Consider the following 23,162-nt stretch of genomic DNA (forward strand, 5'->3'; position numbering starts at 1 on the left):
AAATTTTGTTATTACTGTTGCCATTCTGAATGAGATTTTTTTTTTCCATGATTTTTCTAACAGTTTTAGGCTGTTATGTGGGAAACCCAATTAATTTTATTTTGTGATTGTTCACTGACATTTCTAATTATTTAAAACATTTTTTAAAAGTTAATTCTACTAAGTAAATGATTATAATATATGCAAGTTGGGTAATTTTGTCTCTTGCTTTCTCATAATTCTTCTTTACTTTTTGTTTGTTTTTTATTCTCCTCTTGTCTGGTTGCAAGGGCTCAAATGTCCAGAACAGTGCTGTGTGATGGTAGTGATGATGAGCACCCTTTCTGTTTCTCATTTTAATGTTAATATCTCTACTACTCCACCATTAGGTATGATGCTTGTGTTTGGTTTGGGATAATCTTTATCATGCCAAGAAAAATTCTCCTAACTCCATTTTATTAATTTAAAAAATTGATATTGAATTTTATCAGAAGACTTTTCAAGAGTACCTCTTGTGCTAATTCAAAGGCTTTTTTCCATCATGTCATCATACTAATGCATTCCTTAATATTCAGAGTTTTTTTACATCTCTTGGGTAAACTATGTTTATATGTGAGTTTAGTCTGTGGTTTCCATTATTATGCTTTATCAGTTTGTTTTTATGTCTGAGGTATTATGTTAGCTTTCTGTTACTTTTGTCCATTTGAACATTTTATACAGCCTGGGAATTATCTGTGGCTTGAAACTCAGGGAGAACTTGATTGTGTAAGTAATTTGGACTAAAAACTTTTTTGGAAACAATTTCTTAATAACTCTGACATTTTTCCATGATTATTGATCTGTTGTTTTTCAACTTCTTAGGTCAGTGCTTCTTTTTTTTTTTTTTTTTAAGATTTTTATTTATTTATTTGAGAGAGAGAGAATGAGAGAGAGCGAGTACATGAGAGGGGGGAAGGGTCAGAGGGAGAAGCAGACTCCCTGCCGAGCAGGGAGCCCGATGCGGGACTCGATCCCAGGACTCCAGGATCATGACCTGAGCCGAAGGCAGTCGCTTAACCAACTGAGCCACCCAGGCGCCCTAGGTCAGTGCTTCTAATTAACTCTTTTGGCTCTACCTATAGTATTGGTTATGTGGTATTCTCATTACTGAGCCTTTCTAAGCATCCTGTGATTGCTTTTTTGATTTCTTTCCAATCAATGATTTTCTTAAAGAAGAGTCATAAAAATTTTCCAAGAGCTTGGCTCTTTTTTGACTTACACTTTTGCAATTATTTTATAGTTATATTACAATATGGTCATAGAATGTGGTGAAAATAATTTCTTTGGGGGGGGACATTACTTAAGATTTTTTGGTGGCCTATTATAAAATCAGTTTCTGTAAACTCTTCTTGTATCTTTTCTGTGAGGAATAAACAGAAGATCTTTCTCTTTAATCATTCATTTACTCATTCAGCATTGTTTCCGCTGTGTGTCTCCTACAGGTCAGACATTGTATTAGGCACTGCAGGATATAAAATGAATAAGTCCCAGGCTTTCTTTAAGGTCGAAAACGTTTGGATGGGACATAGACACATTAAGACCTAATTATAACACAGAGTAAGAAATGCAACAGTAACAGAATGTACAAAAGAAGGATTTAAGCCCTGTCCTAGGTTCTGGGAATACAAAGATGCCTAAGATTCTACCATGGTTTTTGAGAGGCCTTCAGTACAAAAGTGTAAAAATAAAATTAAAATTAAAATAAAATAAAATAAAATAAATAGAGGTCAGAGATAGACTTTTGGAGGCAGGACAACTAATCAGGAAACTACTGTAGTCATTCAGTAATAAATTAAGATACATGAGAGCTGTTAGAAAACAGGAAGAACAGAGGGGATTTTTACATGTGAGAGCAGCAGGTATTAGAAGAGTCCACACAGGAGGCTGAAGGAGGTAGGAATGAAATTTTACAGAAGCCAAAAGAGAACACATTAAGGAGTGCATGGTTAGTTAGGTCAAGTGCAGCCGAGAGGTCAAGTAAGATAAAAGCAAAAACGTGTCCAATAGCATTGGTCCTTGGTGACTTGGGGAAAGTAGGTTCAGTGAAGTTGGGGGAAGAGCCAGACTGGAAGCAGGCCTCAATGTAAATGGGATGTGAAGATGATGGACACAAGAAGTGTTTCTCTAAGCCATTGAGAAGTGTTTCTTCTAGAGCCATTCTCTAGAAGCTCACCTGTGAAGGGAATGAGTAGGTTAGGGCAGTAATTAATGGAGCAAAGGATCAAAAAGGATTGTTTTTAGGACGTAAAAATCATGTGAGCATATTTAGATAATGAGGAGGATGAGTAGACAGGGCGAGAAGGCATGATTGTTGGCAAAGAATCCTGAATAGGTGGGAGTCCCAAGGTGAGACAGAAAGCCCCCGGGGGTGGATGGCCTTCGGCCAGAGGAGGGTATTTCTTTTGGAGTTGAAGGCCGAAAATTGGTACCTATAGGTGTCTGGGGCAGAAAGGGGGGATTTCCCCATTTCTTTGCAAGGCTAGAAGAGTGCCTTTGTGGAACCTCAGTGACATTCCTGGACGCTGTCAGAAATGTCCAGGATCTTGGTCTGTGTTGACAGTTCACTTATGGTTTGGATCCATCCCTTCCTCTCTCCAAACAGAGTGAGAGAATTTCTATGCTTACCTTTCCTGAGGCTGTTTTTTTAATTGGTCATCGAAGGGTTTCCAGAAGCCTCTGCGGTATGCAATGGATCATCAGAATAATTAACACCACCAGTTGCAAATAAAGTGATTGATGGATGCCATAAGATCACAAAAGTTTCCATTACCGTAAATGCAAAGTATAAATAAATCAAAATAACATTTTGAATCTTCAGTAGGCCTCCTTTTCTGTTTCTGATTAATGATTGTCACATGAGGAAAAAGGGTTATGAAGGTGACATATTTTAGCACATTGTATTTTAATATCTGTAGTTTCTTTGTATTACTAACTCTGAACAAAAGGGATATGTTTTGAAGCTTGCAAAAAATTTTTCTGTTTACACTTTGGTCACTCACATGTTGGTAACAAATTAGTCCCCTGAAAGAATGGCAAGAATGAGGGGTTTTGGTCTTTTTTTTTTTATTATTCTGGAAAAACACTCTATCCTTTGTATAGAGGGAAACTTCTGGTTTGATTAATTCTGTAAATAATTATGAGACAAAACCCAGATATGAAAGGTTGCCCACACAAGCTCCTCTGTTGAGTAAGATCTCACTTATTAAAAATCAAGGTTGACAGTTTAACAGGCTCATTATGGTGCAGAAATCCCCTGGGGCATTTTAACCTCTTAAAATCTTTTTTGGATGTTCAATTTGCCAGATGAGCTGACTGCCTGTCCTATCTGCATTCTACCCTGCTTGGGCTCTGCTTTTACACAGTGTTACTCTTACTCTACCAAGAAGTCAGGTGCTATCCAAAGTCAGAGCGGCCACAGGCTTTCCTTGGAGAGGGGGGACAATCAGCTAAGGTGAGAAGTATGAATTCAACAAGGCACCCAGATGGTCTGCCACCTTCCTGAGCAGCACAGGAAACAGCAGGTTGGTTCCACTTCCTAGCACCAAAGGGGGCAGACAGCACATCTGTAAAGTGGCTTGTAAATCTTGTGATCATTTCTGTTTCCACTCTGATTCCCTAGCTGATAATCTCAACGGCTCTGCTGTGCCCCCAAAATGTGGATACGATCCAACAGATAACTACAGTGTGCGGACGCTCGGTCTTAAGTTACCTGAAAGTCATCTCCATTGGCTCTCTAGACGAAGCCGCATCTGATATTCTTCCTTAGCCCCTCACCCATTTGCCCCTCAGCACCGCTCGGCACAGCAGCCCTGGCCTTTGAAATTAAACCTAAACATTCTGAGCTGGTTAGTCTGCCTTCCTCAGAACGGGCTGCCCAGTCTTACAGCTCTTCCCGCAGCCCGGAGCCTGGATGCTGAGAAGACGAAACCGAGACGGAGCAGCACTCTGATGGCCTCCGGGGGCCCCGGCACGCAGCACGGCTTCCACCTGCCGCGCCGGGCTGTGCTTCCTTCTTCTTGCTGGTCAAGAGCCCCAGTGAAAACCCGAGGGAGTTGAGGGAGCGTAGGGGCGGCCAGCCCCTCCCCCCACGCCCCCTCCCCCTCCCCCACACGCATCAACCTTCCACTTGCCGTGACCTGCCCTTCAGGGTGACTTATCAGCTGTTTGGGGTTTGCCACTGAAAGAAAACAAATTGTGGAGCGTACTGCTCTGCGTGCTAATGAAACGGCTGAGCCAGCTCAGGGGTTACGAGGCTTGCGAATTAGGAGAATAATGATCTTCAGGTTCTGACCTCCTGGCACGGCAGCAGGCAGCCGTATTTATCAGGAGGCGCATGTGACTGGGTAAGACACAGAGCCCAGCTTGAAGGAAACAGCTGCTCGAGGCATGCTCCGGCACTTGGCAGCCGGACAGGCAGGGCGCTGATGTGAGCAGGACGGCAGAACCGCCCCAGTAAGTAACCGGAGAACTGAGAGAGAGAGAGAGAGAGAGAGAGAGAGAGAGGAGAGAGAGAGTTGTGTGTGTGTGTGTGTGTGAATTTGCCAGGCACTGACAATTTTTAATTTTGATTTTGATTTCCATTTGGCATTCAAGGAGGTATTTTATGTTATCTGTTAATAGTGATTTGTATTTTTACTGATTTTTTTTTTTTTTTTTTTTTTTTTTTTTTAGAATCTGTCATTTGCAGCAACGTTGCATTCTAACTTTAAGGGTGAATGAGGCATATTGCTCGATTCCTACCTAGGAAGCAGCGAGTTGATTTCCTGGTGTCTGGGATTTTTATGGTCTGTGGTGTTTAGGTTCAAAGCCAAGATTCAGGTTATGAAGTAGAGAGCTTATTAAAGTGAACTGATGACTGGATTTGATTTTAATCGATTTTACCATTGAAATTGGAAAAAAAAGTAGTGTTTTGAGAAATGTGTATGTCTGACTTGACCAGTCAGCTTTGGAAACGATCTCATTTAACGATGTATAACAATCTGCAATATAGGAAACTAACAAAATAATATTTAGATTTAGATGAGGAAGCATTTTTTAGATTTCAGGCATGCTTTCCAACTCAGTGGAGATATGTTTTATAGCTCTTTTCTTGAACAAGCTAATTCAACCTTGTTACTTTAAAGCTAAATTTTTTAGTCACCCCGGTCTTCCTTACTTTAGAAAGGGAAAGTTAGTGTTTTGATGATGCTCAGTGTCCTTCTTCCTTGTTGATGACCTGGATTATAAAAGTGTTGCCTGTGGCTGATTATCAGTTCTGGGGGCTTGATAGCTGGCTTCCAGCCAGGTAATAGACCTGTTCTCCCTCAGGTTTATTCAGTTTACTGGAGCTTGCTCTCAGGAGAGCAGGACAGCAGGCCCCATGCTGGAATGGGGCTGTTGTTCAGGGACTTTTGTCCTTCTGTGGTAGTCACCAGCCAGAATGTTTCAGCAAGGAAAAGGGGAAAGGGAGAGGACAGAACCCGGAGTCAATGAGGTGAACCTCTGGAAATGACAGGCCTCTGAATCAGAGCCCTGGGGGAGATAACCAAACAAGTTCCTTTTTCTGGATTGCCTGGACATTAGGAAGGGGGGTGGGCAGGTTGTTTTGATTCAAATTCTTACCAGTTATTTTGCTTGAGACAAGCACAGGGTATTCCGAAGTGTATTTGTTTCCCGGGGTGACTGATGGATGGTCAGATACTCTCAGATTGTCCAGTTGTCTTGCAGTTTCTGCTCCCTGCCTGGAGGGAGCTCTGCTCTCCCTGCACCCCCTCCACCCCGGGAAGGTGGAGGATGGACTGAAAATGACCTGGAGCGCACTGGGCCTGCTGCAGTTTCCCTCGGCGCAGTTGGTCTCGAGTACCCCGTCAGTCAAAGGTCTGGGGTGGATGCACTTTCAGATGCCAGTCTGGAAAAATGGCTAGTCTGACACTGGGAAGTTTCTCCTCTTCTTTTCCTTAAAATGTAGAAGAAGCTACAAGACCTGGAATGTTCAATGAGAGAAAAACATTTCTAACTCCTCCATTCCTTTTTATGCGTGAGGGCCTTGATTTAGCCCGTGGCCACGTGGCTCAGTGACTTCCCTGTTTGCCAACAGGGCTGCCCACTGGGCCACTTTTTAAGGAGTTTGCTCATGGTTTAGTTTCACTTTTACTGCAGGCATAGTGGAAAAGAACTATCAGGTGAAATTATGTCTCTAGAATAAGAGAGACACCCACAATAAAATGGGGGAAGGGGTCTCATTGGCAGTCAAGTTATCCTTTGAATTATTCAGGTGCTGACTTTTTCAAGGCCCACAGATTATTTTGGAAAAACCGGATGATATCTTGAATATTAACAGCATAATGAATAATTATTTTACATGCCGATAGTATGTCTATAGAGTCAAAGACTTTTAGATCTGGATAGGAATTCTAGAATGTGCCATTTAGCACATTCATTTCAAAGTTGAGAAAATTGTAACACATCTATCTGGGTCAAAGTGCTAGTTTGTTGCCGAGCCAGAAAAGAGGGCCCAAGCCTTCCGCTACTATTATTATATTATAACATTAACCCTAATAATTATAACTTATATTTACTGTGCACGTACTCTGCCAAACGATGTGCTAAGCAAGTGTATTCATTTTCATATAATCTTCACAATACGTCTATGTACTATATATCATTATTCCAGTTTTATAGATGGAGAAACTGAAGCTCAGGGACCCCCCCTTAGCTGCTGGGCGGTACATGGCCCAGACGGAAGTGGCTCCTGCATCTGACTCCAGAAACTGCACACATTAAAAAAAGAAACGTGGGACCCTACACTAATCCCACACGTTTAAACTTAAAAGCATAATGCTTAATGAAATGCTTAACGGAATGCAAATGAGAATATTTCAGTGCCACACAGATGCACACCGTGTGTGAAGGCTCTTGCGAACGCTCCCGGGCAGGAAGGGTGAGGTTTCCCCTCGTGACAGTCCAGGCCCAAGCTGCACAGGATCACTGACCTGCGGCGTGTTTTTCTCGTTGAGAGTAGTTCAGGGATGGCTCTCCCATTGGGAAGAACAGCAAGTTTGAGCTTTATCGTTAGCCTGGAGCCTCCACTGTCCCTGCCCTTTCTGGCCTTTTCCTCAGCTTTTCCTGTCACTCCTTTCCTTTGGAGGACAGCCACTCCACCCCTGCCCCACCCCAAATAGCTGGCTTCGTGGTGATAACACTGTTACCAGACCTGTTCATTGTTGTTCAACCTGGAAGGTTGGTTGTCTGAGTAGGTGGTTGTTATTCATGAAGAGAAACAATGTAGTCCTTCCATCTGTTTTCTCCGGCTGTTCTGAGCCTGAGGGGAGGTCATAGGCCCGGAGGGGGGGGGATGAGGTGAGGGAGGAGAGGGAGGAGAGGGAGGAGAGGTGTGCTTTTCTCCGCTGACTGGGATACCGCCTGCTCCAGGCTTTGCCCAGGTATGCACTTCTCCCTGCACCTGTCGCAGATCTAAAGACTGCCCGTCTTACTGTGGGCCATGAGCCTGAAGCTTCTCTGGGTCAACAGCCAGGGACCAAGCCCTTAAAGAAACGTAGTTCTTGGGGCGACTGGGCGGCTCAGTCGGTTAAGCGTCTGCCTTCAGCTCAGGTCATGGTCCCAGGGTCCTGGGATCGAGCCCCACATCGGGCTCCCTGCTCAGCGGGGAGCCTGCTTCTCCCTCTGCCTGCCATTCCCCCTGCTTTTGCTCTCTCTCTGTCAAGTAAATGAATAAAATCTTGAAGAAAGGAAGAAAAGAAAAAGAAAAGAAAGAAAGGAAGGTAGTTCTTGAACCCTTCTAAAAATTTTATTTGGTTCCTCCATGTGGTTAATTGTCAAAATTAGGGCTGGCAATGAGAAAGAGCACTGAGTGATACATATATAGCAGAAGGGTCCTGTGCTTAATCAGAAGGAAAATTAAGAGTGGAGACCAGTCATGGATGTCTTTGAGAAAGTTATCAATGTGTTTTCAAGGCTGTTAATGGCAGGATTACACATTCTGAAGATCAAGCTACTTATAGCAAGAAAGGGGAATTTTTAATCTACTTGTCACCTACTGATGCTTCTAAAGCTAAGCCCAACGCCAGAGAATTCAGCAAAAACAGTCTGCTAAACCAGAACCATTGGAAATTACCTCCAGTTCTTGCTGGGAATGGCTTATTTCCGTGGCAGTCGGTGCTGTCCAGTGGGTTATTACAGAGACACAAGAGACAGATTCAAAATCACCGCAGAGTCTGTAAATTATACTCCAGAGCTGGTTTAAAGCAAAATAAAGTGTTTGGTTATCTTCTTGGGAGCTTTTAGGATGAGGAAACAAAATTTGTGATGCCGTGTCGGTTGGCTTTGTTTCTTTGTTTTTTCCAGATTGTGTGTTCCGAAAAACCTGTTCCCAAAGAGTTAACTCCCTTGGGTCCCACTTCCCCTTTGTATTGATTGCTCATTTACAATCCCTAGAGTTGTTCTGCTATTTGCAAGTCCCATTTCCTTTGTTTGATGGATTTGAAAGTATTTTGGTTTGTTTTTGTGGTTGCAAATGATCACAGTGGTATCTCTGGAGTCTGTGTAGGTTTGCTGTGTTTGATCTCGAGCCCATTTGTAGTATCAAGAAGACAAACTCCTGCATTTATACAGGAATTTTCCGGGGTAAGGCACTCTCTTGCACTTTGCCACAATCCTATGAAAGACGGAGGACATCTTCACCACTGTTTATAGTGAGGAAACTGGGAATGAGGGAAAGTGAGTGACATGGAATCAGTACCTGGCAGAGCTCAATGAAGTCCTCCGTCCTCTGACTGTGAATAGTAGTATCGATAGAATTGTTGTCTGTGATCAAAAGTGCTGTAATTTGTATTATTTCTGATGGGCAAAAGGTAAATGGGAGACTGATTCAGGATGTACCATCTCGTGCATGTCAGTGAGGGTATTTGTGCAGTATTTCTAAATGATCTTAGTGGTCATTTTCCTCCCCTGCACACCCAAAGTGGCTAAGTTGGAGTCCTGCTAACTATGGCATGATGTAATAGTCAACTTTTATAAGGGATCTGGATTTTTTGTTTGTTTGTTTTAGATATAAAAAATGCAGTCTGTTGTTCAGCATGCACTCCTATTATCCCACAAAACCGCTACCTTGGAAGTTCCGCCTGGTTTCAGTACCCTGACTCCCATGGGAAATAGTATCCTCCAACTACTAGGAACAGTGTCCACTGTGACCATTTCCCTCCGCAAAGTTACCTGCGAGATTCCTAGCTTGCTAGAATAATCAAGAATCTTCACTACTAGTCAGTTTTCTGTTATGGTCACCCAGTTCATTGTATAACAGCATTATCTGTGTGTTGGCAAGGTCATAAAAATGACAGCGCCCGATGCCTGATGGTTTTACAATGTAGCTGCATATTTTAATGGCTGTGACTTAGAGGTGGGGGTGGGGGGAAGCAAGGGAACCTCTCTTTGACAATAATAGCTATTATAGTGTTTCTTTCTAAAGTCCCTTTTTTTTTTGAGTATGAATGTGAAAGGTAGCCTTCTTTGAATTTAAAAAATCCTGAACAACATTTAATTCATGAGTTGACTCAAAGAGTATTTTTCTTAGTAACTACTGTAATAATCAGAACTTATTGCACCTCTCAAGAGGACAAAAGGGGAAAGAAAATTTTTTAAAAAGAAGGAAAGAAAGAAAATGAACAAGGCTTAGTGTCCTGGGGGCGTCTGGGTGGCTCAGTCAGTTAAGTGTCCGACTCTTGGTTTCAGCTCAGGTCATGATCTCAGGGTCATGGGATCAAGCTCCACGTGGGGTTCTGTGCTCAGTGCAGAGTCTGCTTGAGATTCTCTCTCCCTCTCCCTCTGCTGTCTCTCTCTCTAAAATAAATAAAAATCTTAAAAAAAAAAAAAAAAAAAAGGCTAGTGTCCTGGATTCCATTCTGTAGAATAGGAAATAATATAAACCTTGATATCCCTATTGTAAATGGAGAATTCAACTCAATACATGAATGATTTATGTACCTGCAGATACCCCAATATCTTGTAAGTTTCCATGTGATCAAATCATTTAATCTTTTGAAGGCTCATCTATTCCCACTGCTGTCCTATCTTTACACTTAACTTAGTGCTGCTTTAAGAGGACCCGTCCCCACCCCACAAAATATTCCAAGACGCTTGCCTAGATCATTATGTCATTGATTTGTTTTTGTGTTGTAAGTGTTATAAGTGAATGCCTTCTGGGTACAATCTTTGACAGAGAACTAGTGATGGGGAAAATGACATGGAAAAAAGTTCGTCACTAATTCCAGAACTTCATTTTAGTCACTACCTTGCTGATGTTCATTGTTTCAAAAATCACAGACGAGGTCTTTGTACTGTGGTTGAGACCTTAGCGATTGATGAACTGGCCAAAAGGAAGTTAAGGGGTTGGAGAATTCAGGCAAAGGGGCCATCAATCTGCCAAGGAATCAGACTCCAGATTGAAAAAAAGAAAGAAAGGGGAAAAAAAGGCTGTTTAGTCAGTCGTCTGTTCTGTTTTGAAAAAGTAATATTTTTCTTTTAACAGTTCAAAATGAGCTGAACCAGTTTTCCTTGGATACTCTTATATAAGTTCACTTTAAGAAGGTACTACCTAGGGGTTCCTTTTTAGGAATTGGCACACTGGTTTGACAACTCTCTGGACGTAGAATCAAGGAGCTAGGAAGAAAAATGGCCTTCTCCAGCCACACTCTATCAACTTGCCTATGACTATCAAGGAGGAGTGTTCTCAAATCTCAAGTTAATATAGAATTCTGAAGCTCAAAAACTACACAAGAATTTAAAACCTTTTTAAAATAGAAGAACTGAGTATAATTTCCATACTTGGCTCTGGAAAAATCATACCCTGGCTTCAATTTGACTAAACTTGGGATTCTGCTTTACTTTCGGTTCAGCTTTTTAGAAGTAGAAAGTATTTCACGTATGCATGGAATGCCTGCCATTCAACATCATATGAGTTGACAGGATGTTTTGCAGATTATTTGTTTATGGCAAGGACAGTGCTCAGTCTGAATGGCGGTGCTCTAGATTTCTCTGTTGTCTCTTTCTCTCCCCACTCACTCAGGTTCTAGGATGAATCTATCTCTCTTTTCCTTCTGTAGTTGGCATTTAAACAGAATCTGCTGCTGGGAGAGGAAAGAAATGGATGTTTCTTTTCACAACTCCCAGAGGCAGACATTATCATTGACACTCTTACAGAAGAGAAAACTAAATTTCAGAGAGGTTGAGTATCTTCCCTAAGGTCACAAGCCAGCTAGTAGTGAAACCAGGATTCTGGTCCTAGTCTGCCCGTAAACAAAGTATGTACCTTTTCAGGTGCCTGGGTGGCTCAGATGGTTAAGCGTCTGCCTTTGGCTCAGGTCATGATCCCAGAGTCCTGGGATCTGAGTCCCGCATCGGGCTCCCTGCTCAGCGGGGAGCCTGCTTCTCCCTCTGCCTCTCTCTTTCTCTGTCTCTTATGAATAAATAAATAAAATCTTTAAAAAAAAAAAAAAAAGATATGTACCTTTTCTATTCAACTTCACTTGTCTCTCACTATATTTATGTTAAAAACTGCTGCTCACTATGGAAAGGGCAGCCATTCTGTGGAGTCTGGATTCTGCTGGCTTTGCCATGCAACTGACATTACATCATGCTCGATACATAGCCATTTCCATTAGACAGATGCTGCTAGAGGACAAAGAAACTTCTAAGACTCTATGGATTCATGAGTGCATCCTATAGTCTCCTCTTAGCCTCTATCCAGAATGCACTTATCCTGTTCCTATTGTTGAGGGGTTCTCTCAAGTCTGGCGCTCTGCACCTTGGGCAGGGTCTTCTTGCAGAGCCAAGCCTCTGGCTACCCTGGAAAATCATGACACTATCTCAGATGATGACAGGTATAAAAAAGATCATGACTGAAGGATCTGGCTGATTAACCAGCAATGACAGTTTGCTTTAAATTATATTTGGTTTTTATAAGAAGTGACATAATATTGGCATCAAAAGAGGCAATCATACTCACTTAATAAATTGTTTCTTGGGGCCATGATTACAAATAGATAAAAGGGTGAAGCAGACCTTGAAGCAGGACCAGTAGAACATATCTCATGCTATTTTAATTCTCTGGGTTTTAGAAGAAATATTTCCTTTACCCTCTCTTGGAAGCTGCAGGAACTTTGGTTGACTTAAGCCAGTCATGGTGGTTTTATTGTGTAAGAATTGAGGTTTTATCTTTTTGGCTATAAGGTTGACTGAGAAATGTGTATGCATAAAACTGCAACTATGTGGAGTATTCTCTCATATTAGAGATGCTAATATGTTTGAAAAACTGTTTTGAGTTTTAATCCTTAGATTCGGAAATTTTACTCAACCAAAAGTCATCAAAACGTCAGTAAGTATGGCCTAGTTTATGAGACTTCTTATGTTGGAAGCCAGAATTTACATTTATGTAGCAAAAATAAGAGGAAAAAAGGCCCAAAATATATTTTCATACAATTCATTCGGCAAGTATTTTTAAACATATGCGTTGTGTTGCTTATTACACTAACATGAATAATGGCACAGACTTTACCCTACAGGATATTACCACCTAGTTAAGCATATAAATATTTTAAAAAATTGTTATGACAATCATGACACACAAATATTTGGTCTATAAAAGAGGCTTGTGTAGAATTTTATGGAAGAAATTTTTTGGAGAAAAGGAGAGGACTGTATATCTGGGTGAGTCAAAGAAGGTTCCCTAGAACTGGTGACATTTGAACTAGGTATAAAAGGATAAGTAATCATTGTTCAAGGAGAAAAAACTATATTTTGAAAGTCTTCTTTCCATGAAGAACATGTAATTTGGTAGAGCTGAATCAGAGGGTACATGTTAGAGGAGGAACTGGAGAAAAGGCTCAAAAATAAGGTGGTTCTGATGGCTAAGGGTAGTGTGTGCCCTTCTGAAGCATTTAGATGTTTTTGAGGACCATTGAAAGTTTTTAAAAAATCTTTTTATTATAGAAAATTTCCAACATATACAAAAGTAGACAGAATAATAGAATGAACCCCCATGTATTCATTACCTGACTCTAACAATTTTTAATGGCCAATCTTGTTTTATTTCTATCCCCACAAATGTTCTCTTGTTCCCATATTAGTTTTGACACAAATTTCAGACATTTAATCATTCCACTTGTAAATATTATGATATGTATTTCTAAAAGATAAGTTCTCTTTTGAAAAACCCATGTCATTAATACATCTAAAATAATTAATAATTCACAACTGTTGCTTTATAGCTTGTCAAGTAAAGAAGTGATATAATATATTTGTAATCTGGAAAGAAAACTCTGGAAGCAGGGAGGGGAATAAATTGAATAGAAAAAAATACCAAACAATAGAAGATTCCAGAGATGGGTTTGAACCAAGTCAATAGTGATGGAGAAGAGGGAAGAATTTTCAGAATACTTAAAAAGTAAATTGGTAATTCTGGAGATCAATTAGATATGGGGGTGAAGGGGAGAAGGAAGTTAAGGAAAATTTGGAGGTTTTAACCTGCATAACCAGAATATAAATATGCCAATAACTGATACAGTGTAGGGATTCTTTGAAAGGCAGTTTAGCCTGTTTTTTCATTAGCCAGAGATGTTTGGAAACAAATCCAAAAAATATCGTCCTATTACCCTCAAATAAAACTTTCAGACTTGGAACATTTGGAGTAATTTAGATTGTCCCATCTTAAGAAAGTAATTAACAAAAGTTAGGAAACATCCAGAGTAACATCTAAAATGTTCAAGGGGATAGAGGAGTCACTTGGACAGACTGATGACTGAGACCTCTTTAGTTTACATCTGATAATAGTTATAAAATCACAAAGGCTAATGAACATGACTTATTCATCAAATCCCCAAACACTGACGGTTTTAAAGATGTGAATTTAAAATAATGGAAGGAATTTTTTCACACTTTATGATGAAAATGTTCAAACAAACAAAAAAACTTGAAAGAATTCTATAGTGAATATCCATATACCACCAATTCAATTTTATCATTAACAATTTACCATGTTTGCTTTTTCACATCTATTCACGTATCCATTCTTCTATCCATCCATTGGTTCATCTTTTTTTCCCCAAAAATAAGTTGCAGACAGCAGTGCACTTCATTTCTAAATACTTCTTCATACATATTTTTAACTGGAGTTCAATATTTGTTTATGCAAAATTTGTATTTTACACAAGAGAGATTAAATTTATACATTTATTTTGCCAAAAGGAAAGGCTGTGATTCAAGAGGGATTAACACAATTTATGGCTGATTCTTACTGGGTTATTTATGAAAATGAGAAGCTGTTTGAGAATTTCTTGATCCTCAAAAGTTGTTGCCATATGGAGCAACCATACCCTACCACAAAACAGCCTCTGAGGCAATGTCAAGTATTGACTTGGCAAAACTAATGCTTCTCAGTAAAGGTTAATTGAGTTTGAATGTGAAGAAACTGACACCCAGAAGCATAAGCTCTCTGCCAGTAAGCGACTGAGCAGGTATGAGAACAAATCACCTCCGGTAGTTTCACACTGAGCATCACTCCCTGCCTGTAACAACTCTGAAGAAGAACAGGATAACAGAGTGGATCGTTTATAAGGAAAAACTGTAGGAGAGGCAATGCATTCCATACGGAGTCATCCTGAGATTACTCAAGAGGAGCCAGTACGTGGGCAAGAGGAAAGAAGGTAAACTATTCTCACAAAAGAGAACTCTTTATTCACATATTGAGAAAAAAATGCCTATGTTCATAAATCTTCTGACATTCTCCAGAAAGATTAAATGCAGCTTATGATAAACGGCAAAAATAAAATAAAACTGAAAATGATTAGCACAGGAATAAAACAAGGGCCAAAATATGTCAGTAGAGTGATAAACAAGCTTAGACATAGAAAGCTTTGAAATGTTGTAAATTAAGTCAAATTCTGACATGTTAAAACCCACCGATTGGCTCAATAATTAAAAATCAAGCTGAGATGATGTCTAGAAGATACATTTTTTCAAATGCTTATTGCTGATGAAGATATCTAGGATTCATTTGAAGACTGAAAAATTCAGTCAAATAGCCCGGTGTTTGCTTACACAAAAAGGAGACATTCTGATACTAGAAAGAAATTTAGGTGTTTGATTGGTTTTTTCAGTTTCCATTTTGATGTTAGGACATCAGTCTGTTTCAGTGGTTTTCACCGGGGGGGGGGTGGTGGTGGGAGGGGGAGTAATTTTACCCTCCAGGGACATTTGGCAATGTCTGGAGACAGTTTGGGCTGTTCCTACTGGGGTTGGGGGTGGAGTACTACCGGCACCTGGTAGATAGAGGCCAAGGATGCTGCCAAACATCTTGCAGTACGTGGAACAGACCCCCACGATGAAGAATTATCCAGTTGAAGTATCTATAGTACTGAGGTTGAGAAATCCTGATCAATATGTGTCAGTTACAAATCTTACTCTCGTGTGCCTTGAAAACGCTAAATGATTTACACGAGCCATTTCATCTCATGGTTGCTGTTGAACAGTAGTAACTAGTGATGACCCAATACCCTTAATGAAATACTATTGCATGGGCACCAGGGCAAAAACAAGATGTAAAATGACAAGCCTTTCAGAATAAGGTCCACAGGAAGCCGAACTGAGTGGTTTACAACACAAGTCGACAGCACTCTTTGGTATCTAAGAGCATCAAATGTTGGCAGGCAAGAATACAGATACTTGACGACTAGAAAAATATTCAAGGGAATTAGCGCCATACTGTTGAACAGGCAGGGAAAGGGATCATTAGATCCCAAGTCATATAGGACAGTTCATCCTGGGACTTCTCCCTCTGGGACTTGGGGAGCTCGTTTCTCTGTCTGCTTCTTTCCTCTTCAAAATCTCAGGAAGGAGAACTGAGAGTATCGGAAGCAGGTGGATTAGATAAACTCCGGCTGCCAACCTGATAATTGTGTCTCTGATTTAGATTCTTCTCCTTCATCTTCCCCTTACTAATTATATATACTCTATCTGGGTTTGCAACCATGTTCTCCTGGGTTCTTCATCCATGTTACATCAGGTGTTCATCCCCTTGGTTACTCCTTCCTCCTTCTGATTCTTTAACTTCTTTTTTTTTTTTAAAGATTTATTTATTTATTTATTTGAGAGAGAGAGAACATGAGAGGGGGGAGGGTCAGAGGGAGAAGCAGACTCCCTGCTGAGCAGGGAGCCCGATGCGGGACTCGATCCTGGGTCTCCAGGATCATGACCTGAGCCGAAGGCAGTCGCTTAACCAACTGAGCCACCCAGGCGCCCTGATTCTTTAACTTCTTCCTCTCTAGAAGATCATCGCCATCAGGGTACAGGAATGTTTCAGCAGCTCTCATCTTATAAAAATATCCCTTGATCCCCACATCCTCTGCCAATTTCTCTTCCATTCTAGACAAAGTCATTAAACTCCTATTCTACACATGCTGTCTTTGTTTCTTTATCTCCCACTTACTCGTCAGCTCACACCAACCTGGCTTCTGCCCACCACTCCATTAAAGCTGCTCTTGTCAAGGTTACCAGTGACCTCCTTGTAGCAAAAATTTAAAAAAGCAGATAGCTTCCCATCCTTCTCTTGTTTGACCCCTCTTAGTAGCATTCAACACACAGTTTCAGCTTCCATGAGCATGTTCTTCTCTTGGCCTCATGGCACAACATGCTTTACATTTTCCTTCTGCCTCTCTGGCAACTCCTCACAACACTCTACTGCTTCACCTCCTTTCTCTGACCTCTAGATGTTGGAATGCCCAAGGCATAAGGGGGGGCTCTCTTGTCCTTTCTCTTTATGCTTTCTTCCCAAGCGATTTCATTTCTGTAGCTTTAGATGCTGTTTACATAGGGATAATTCTCAAAATTAAATTCTATCTCTGATCTTTCCACGTTTGGATGAATTAACTGCATCTTGAGACCTGCACTTGGGAGTTCACAGGCAACTCAACCTTAGCACATCTTAAGCACAACTATAGATTTCTCCCAGTGTACCTCTCCCTCTGTCCTGTCAATCTTCCCTAACTCAGTAAATGAGATTGTAATCCTGACAGTTCTTCAGGCCTTTCATTCTCTCACATCTCTCATTAAATTAACCTCCAAGTTCCAACACTTCAAAGAGATCTTTCCCTGCTACTCACCTAAAATAGTCCCTCTTGTCATTCTCTATCTTAGCATCCTATGTGGGTTTTCATTCATTGCTCATATAACGACTTGTAATTGTATATCAGCTTGTCTACTTGTCTGATGTTGGTTTCCCTCACTAAACTGTACACTCCATTGGGCAGGAATCTGGTCTCTTTGGTTCACTGCTGAGTGCCCAGGCCCTGTCATAATGTCTGGAAGGTAGCGGTATTGTGTTCAGTCAGTATTTGTTTAGTCAATAAAGGACTATTTGGATCCTGAGCCTAAAACAGACACTTTTTTCCTGATGAGATAAGAATCAGATCCTTTTGCTGTTTGAATCATACTCTTAAGTAGATTAAAAGATAATAGTTAAACATCATTCAGAAAAGAGAGAAGGGGTGCCTGGGTGGCTCAGTTGGTTAAGCATCTGACTCTTGATTTCAGCTCAGGTCATGATCTCAGGGTTGTGAGATTGAGCCCCACGTTGGGCTCCATGCTGGGCGTTGAGCCTATTTAAGATTCTGTCTCTCCCTCTCCCTCTGCCCCTTGCCCCCCCCAAAAAGAGTAAAAAAGTTAATTTTTAATATGCTTGTTGATTGATGAATTGATTGAGTAGCTAATTGAAAATTTACTTAATTTCTTTGTGTTCCTATTTATAATATAGAAATAATACTATTAACTCTTTTTTTCAGAATTGTTTTGTAGGGTGAAGTTAGATCATTGCTCTATAATGTCTTTTGAAGAAAGGCTTTAGATAGGCACAAAGCCCCATTTGAGATGGTACAGAGATTACATGTATTATCAATTTCCTTAGTCTGAGAACTGCATCGCACTAATGTCTGAACTCTTGTGGTTTGTGGGTCAACAAAATGTCATTGGGCTTCTTTGTTATAAGCCCTATTTGAAAGGACACCATTTGACAGTGTTTTTATGAAGTGGCTGGACTTATATCATTGTCTATGTACCCTTGGAGCCTTCCTCTTGGCTGCTCTGCCCTGTGGGAAGTGCCATCCAAGCTGGTGGACCACACAGCACAGTGTCCACCCCACCTCACCTGATGGTGTCTGGCCAAGGTTCTGAACGAAGTGGCGAAGAAAACAACTTCACTGGGAGGAGTGGGGGTAGCATCTCTAGACCTTGACAGCATCATAGATGTCTCTGGAAAAAAAAAAAAGAAGGAAAGAAAGAAAAAAGAAAGAAGGAAAGAAAGAAAAAAGAAAGAAGGAAAGAAAGAAAAAAGAAAGAAAAAAGGAAGGAGAAAAGCAAGCAAGCTTACATTTTTTTTTTTATTAAAGATTTTATTTATTTATTTGACAGAGAGAGACACAGTGAGAGAGGGAACACAAGCAAGGGAGGTGAGAGAGGGAGAAGCAGGCTTCCCGCGGAGCAGGGAGCCCGATGCGGGGCTCGATCCCAGGACCCCGGGATCACGACCTGAGCCGAAGGCAGACGCTTAACGACTGAGCCACCCAGGTGCCCTAAGCTTACATTGTTTTTAAGTTGTTTTTAAATTGGATGTTCAGTCTAAGGTTACACATAGACTCTTGGGAGGGGGAAACATTTCAGTATCTCAAATTTTTGTGACCCTAAAAAGCTGTTGGTAGGAATCAAGGAATGATGTTGTTTTTTCCTCTCCTTTTGCATTGGGCAAGTCCATTTGTTTTAATATATAAAAAATGACATTAGATGGTAGAACCTCAAGGAATACTGACTTTCCTTTGTCTTCTGAAATCTTCTGAGGCAATCAGTCTTTGTAGGTTTAAATAGTGGTTCCTAAACTTTTATTGATCACAGACCCCTTTGAGACTGTGAGGAAGGCTATGGACCCTCTCCCCAGAAAGAAGGTTGTTGGGGGGCACCTGGGTGGCTCGGTCAGTTAAGCGTCTGCCTTTGGCTCAGGTCATGATCTCAGGTCAGGTCAGGATTGAGCCCTGCATTGGTGTCCCTGCTCAGCGGGGAACCTGCTTCTCCCTCTCCTGCTCCCACTGCTTGTGCTCTCTCTCTGTCAAATAAATCTTAAATGTAAATAAATCTTAAAAAAAAAAAAAAGAAAGAAGCTCATGGGCACAAACACACACAATTCCGCATATGGTGTCGGGGCCTTCCAAATCTCTGATTCTTGGTTAAGAGTCTTGTTGTGGACTGAATTGTGTCCCTCCCCAAATTCATAAGTCATAGCTCCAACTCTCCATGTAACTGAATTGAGAAATAGGGCCTATACAGAGGTAATTAAGCTTACGTGAGGTCATAAAGGTAAGACCCTCATCTTGGTTGGCTGGAACCCATGTAAGAAGAGGACACCAGAGCTCTCTCTCTCTCCACCATGTGAGGACACAGCAAGAAGAGTGCAAGCCAGGAAGAGTCTCACCAGGAACGAAATTGGCCAGCACCTTGATCTTGGGCTTCCTAGCTTCTAGAACTCTAAGAAATTTCTGTTGTTTATGCCACCCAGTCTGTGATACCTTATTATAGCAACCGGAGCAGACTAATATCAGCCTACTCTAAAAACTGTTGTGCCCCCTAAAGTAGTTGTGCTTTGAAGGAGTGGGTATTGGGAAGGGGGTAGTAGAAAGAAGCTTTCCTTCTTCCTTTTTTCTTTCTTTCCTTCTTTCTTTTTTCTTTCTTTCCTTCTTTCCCTAGTGAGCAACTTCCCTGCATGTGGAAGAACCACCTTGGGGAGGGGGGTACGGTGGTGTATGGGAGCCTGGGAGAACAGGGAAAGGACCAGGTGGCAGCACTCTGCCTGGCTCTCTCTTTCTGCCCCAGGCTTCATGAGTCCCCACTGACTGAGCAAAGTATGAAGGTCATGCAGAAGGATGATGTGTTCTCAAGCTGGGTGTGGACTTCTTTGTAGGTTCTCCTTCATTTCACTGCAAGTTTGTCCCTCTGAACCCAGGGCCTCCTTGAATTTCTTTCAAGCGTTTAATAAGAGGCAGGTATCCTCCAGAACACAATAATCCCATTTTGTAAAGTAGAGAGGTCTCTCTCCAATTAAGATTAGAGCTACCCAAGCCAGAGAAAAACTGCTGAGAATGTGGGAAGCATTTGCTCCTTAAAAATCCAGCCTTATCCCTCTTGAAAAGGCTGCCACCGCCTGACGTGGGCGGAATTTGTGAGTGAGGACAATAGGAACTGTAATTTATAGACTATTTGGTCCCAAACCTAGGAGAGAAAGGGCAGAGTCTCAAAGCCTGGTGATGTTGTAGTTTAGACTAGGGGAAGGGAGCATGTGCAGGTCTTTTCTGGAAGACTTAAAAGGAGAAGTCAAAGTCTGAGTGAGCAAAGTTAATTGACTTAAAACGAGAAGTCAAAGTTTGAGTGACCAAAGTTAACCAGCAAAATACGTGGAGTTTCATGTGACAGGAGTAAATGACAGGACAGGGTTTAGGATGCAAACGTCAGAGTCAGAGAGCCAGCTCTCTGTGTCAGGACCATTTGAGTTCCAAGGTTCCACCTTCTCAAGCTCACCGTCACCAACAAATACATCTTTGTCCAGATCAAAAGTACCAGAACTGCTTCAGATGCCCAGTACCCACCAACCAGGGATTTTAGCCTCTTACTAAAACCTCCATTATCATATTAGACCCCTGAATGCAAAAAAAAAAATATTTTGACAAAGGGAGATGATGGGATAGGAATCATATTTGCAAAGTCAAGGAGCCAAATTCCCTTAAAATTAGACTGCTGAGCAGAAATTCTGTGACAGACAGCAGATACCTTCTACATTTTCCAAGTCTAAGTTAGTTCAAAATCAGCTTTCTGACACATGTACTTTTTATGTCCCAGGGACCCCAGGATGAGGCTGGATTCTCTGGACGCTCACCATGCTGGTATATTTCCCTTTCTTCCATAAACTCTCTGTTTAAACTTGGGTAAATTATGTAATCTTTTTGGCCCCAGGGCTCTTCTTTATAAAGTGAGGTAGTTTACCTGGAGAATAAAAGGTCCCCTTGAAAAGTAGAAATGCTCTCTGTCTCTCCTCTACCACAATCTCGTTCTCTATTAGAATGACAGAGTTTCTCTGAGTAGACCTAAAAAAAGCACTATCAGAAGACTTGAATGAGCAAGCTGATGAAATCAGGTGTTCAGAGACCAGTCCTTGCAGCTGCACTGACCAGTAAATAACCCTTCCCTGGTTTCTGGTTTCTCCTTTTAGAGCGATAAACAACAACAAAGGAAGAATACCAGCTCAACTTGTATAATCGCTAGTTACCCAAGTGACTCATGATCTAAGTGCTGGGAATTATTCACAGGAAGCTATCCTGAAAAGCCCACAGTGATGAGTACCTGTGGATTACTCAAATCTGACATGGAGGAGTAAGCTGTTAATAGTTGTAGTCAACGAATCCAAAGCAACATAGAGAGGAAGTGGGAGAGAGTGAAACTGGATACTCACTGTAATGTGAGGAATCTAAAAATGTATTTGCCTCTCAGCATGAGTAGTTACATATTTTTATATAAATATCCCAGTATACATTCTGTTTTCCCTTAATCTTTCCAGAATCTACAAAGTAAAGTGTTGAGAGGGCGTTTGCACCAAGTCCCATGCTCTTTGGGAATCATTAGTGGACGTCTATTTTGTTGATTATGAGAGCTTTTCTGCAAAAGAAAGCACAGAAATCTGGGGGAATTGCAAAACTTGGAGGTAATGTAGACATTTTAAACATATTGTAAATGGAAGTAAATAATTATTAGCCAAAGCAAGCTTGACGAATGCTGTAGAAATCCTTAAACTTGCTTTCTTGTTTGGGCACGAGGTGAAGTTTGTCTTGCAATTCGAACCTACTTTGTAAATGAAAATATGCCAGAAGGCATAGTAGTTGTGATTCTTGTTTGTTTAATCCACGAATAGTAACATTCTTAAGATCTGCCCAAGGAAGAGTCCTCTTTAGCTTTCCCTTAGCATTTGTGATGTCAATAGGCAGCCTGATGTCTCTGAGGTAGGGGCTCCCAAATGCAAATGTCTGCAGGAAATTAGCTCCCTGTCTAGAACAAGTGATATTTCACTTTCCTCTTAAATCTACTAAAAAGAAAAGGCACATAGTGGGGTGATAAATGGCAATGACCCTTGGCCTCAGTTGGGGAAACAATAGAGGGTAGTGGGAACTTTGAGGAATTAGAAGGCAGTTGCTACTCAGCTCCAGCCAGATGTTACCTCATGGGGCAGATCTGATTTTTCCATAAGAATCTAGAAAACTGGGGTGCCTGGGTGGCTCAGTCAGTTATGCATCTGCCTTCAGCGCAGATCATGATCCCAGGGTCCTGCTTCCCCCCCCCCCCGCCCCGCTCATGCTCTCTCTCTCAAATAAATAAATCTTTAAAAGAATCTAGAAAACTGGAATTGTAAAAAGTGAAAGTCTGGATTTGTACATGTTGTAAATAATGCAAAATTTTTGAAACTTCGTGAGAGCCAATCCTGTGTGGGCCTAACAACAACAAAATACATCTATGGGGCAGATCTCTGTCCAAGAGGTCACTGTTTTATAATCTGTGGATGCTGAGTGAGGAAGACCTTATTTTGCACCATCTGCAATTTGGAGAAAAGAACTTAAGACTTCTGGTTCAGGGGCGCCTGGGTGGCTCAGTCGGTTAACCATCTGCCTTCGGCTCAGGTCATAATCCCAGGGTCCTGGGATCGAGCCCCGCGTCGGGCTCCCTGTTCCACAGGGAGCCTGCTTCTCCCTCTCCCTCTGCCCCTCCTCCCTGCTTATGCTCTCTCGCTCTCTGTCAAATAAATAAATAAAATCTTAAAAAAAAAAAAAAAAGACTTGTGGTTCAATATTTGTATGTCTTTAAATAGGCATTCTCAGATAAAGAGAAAAACGTCAAAAGAGCATTTGAGAACGATATAATGATTAAGCAGCCACTGTACTTTTATATTTAATTTCTATGGCATCAGAGCCAATTTCTTAGATTTTATGGAAGCTATGATTTTGTATTAGGACCCACAAGAACACCTATGCGAGATGTTGCTGATGTCAAACATACGGTGTCTGTTCAGTCATCTTGCT

General features: G+C 41.2%; 1 protein-coding gene across 5 annotated transcripts in view; it reads left to right on the forward strand.

Moving 5' to 3' along the window:
• RASGRP3 (RAS guanyl releasing protein 3) overlaps positions 1-23,162 on the forward strand; it is a 103,525-nt gene that overhangs the window by 24,940 nt on the left and 55,423 nt on the right. Inside the window, exons 1-2 of one of the 5 annotated variants that reach the window (XM_078056169.1) lie at positions 3,660-4,470; positions 21,653-21,796. The exons of 1 other annotated variant lie outside the window; for it this stretch is intronic. The gene's annotated coding sequence lies outside the window, so the exon portion shown is untranslated. Of the gene's footprint in view, positions 1-3,655; positions 4,471-21,652; positions 21,797-23,162 lie in introns of those variants that run through there. 3 more of the 5 variants (XM_036119096.2, XM_078056172.1, XM_078056171.1) reach the window with 3 other exon arrangements.

This window comes from Halichoerus grypus, chromosome 10 (genome assembly GCF_964656455.1).
Source record: "Halichoerus grypus chromosome 10, mHalGry1.hap1.1, whole genome shotgun sequence".
Classification (NCBI taxonomy): domain Eukaryota; kingdom Metazoa; phylum Chordata; class Mammalia; order Carnivora; family Phocidae; genus Halichoerus; species Halichoerus grypus.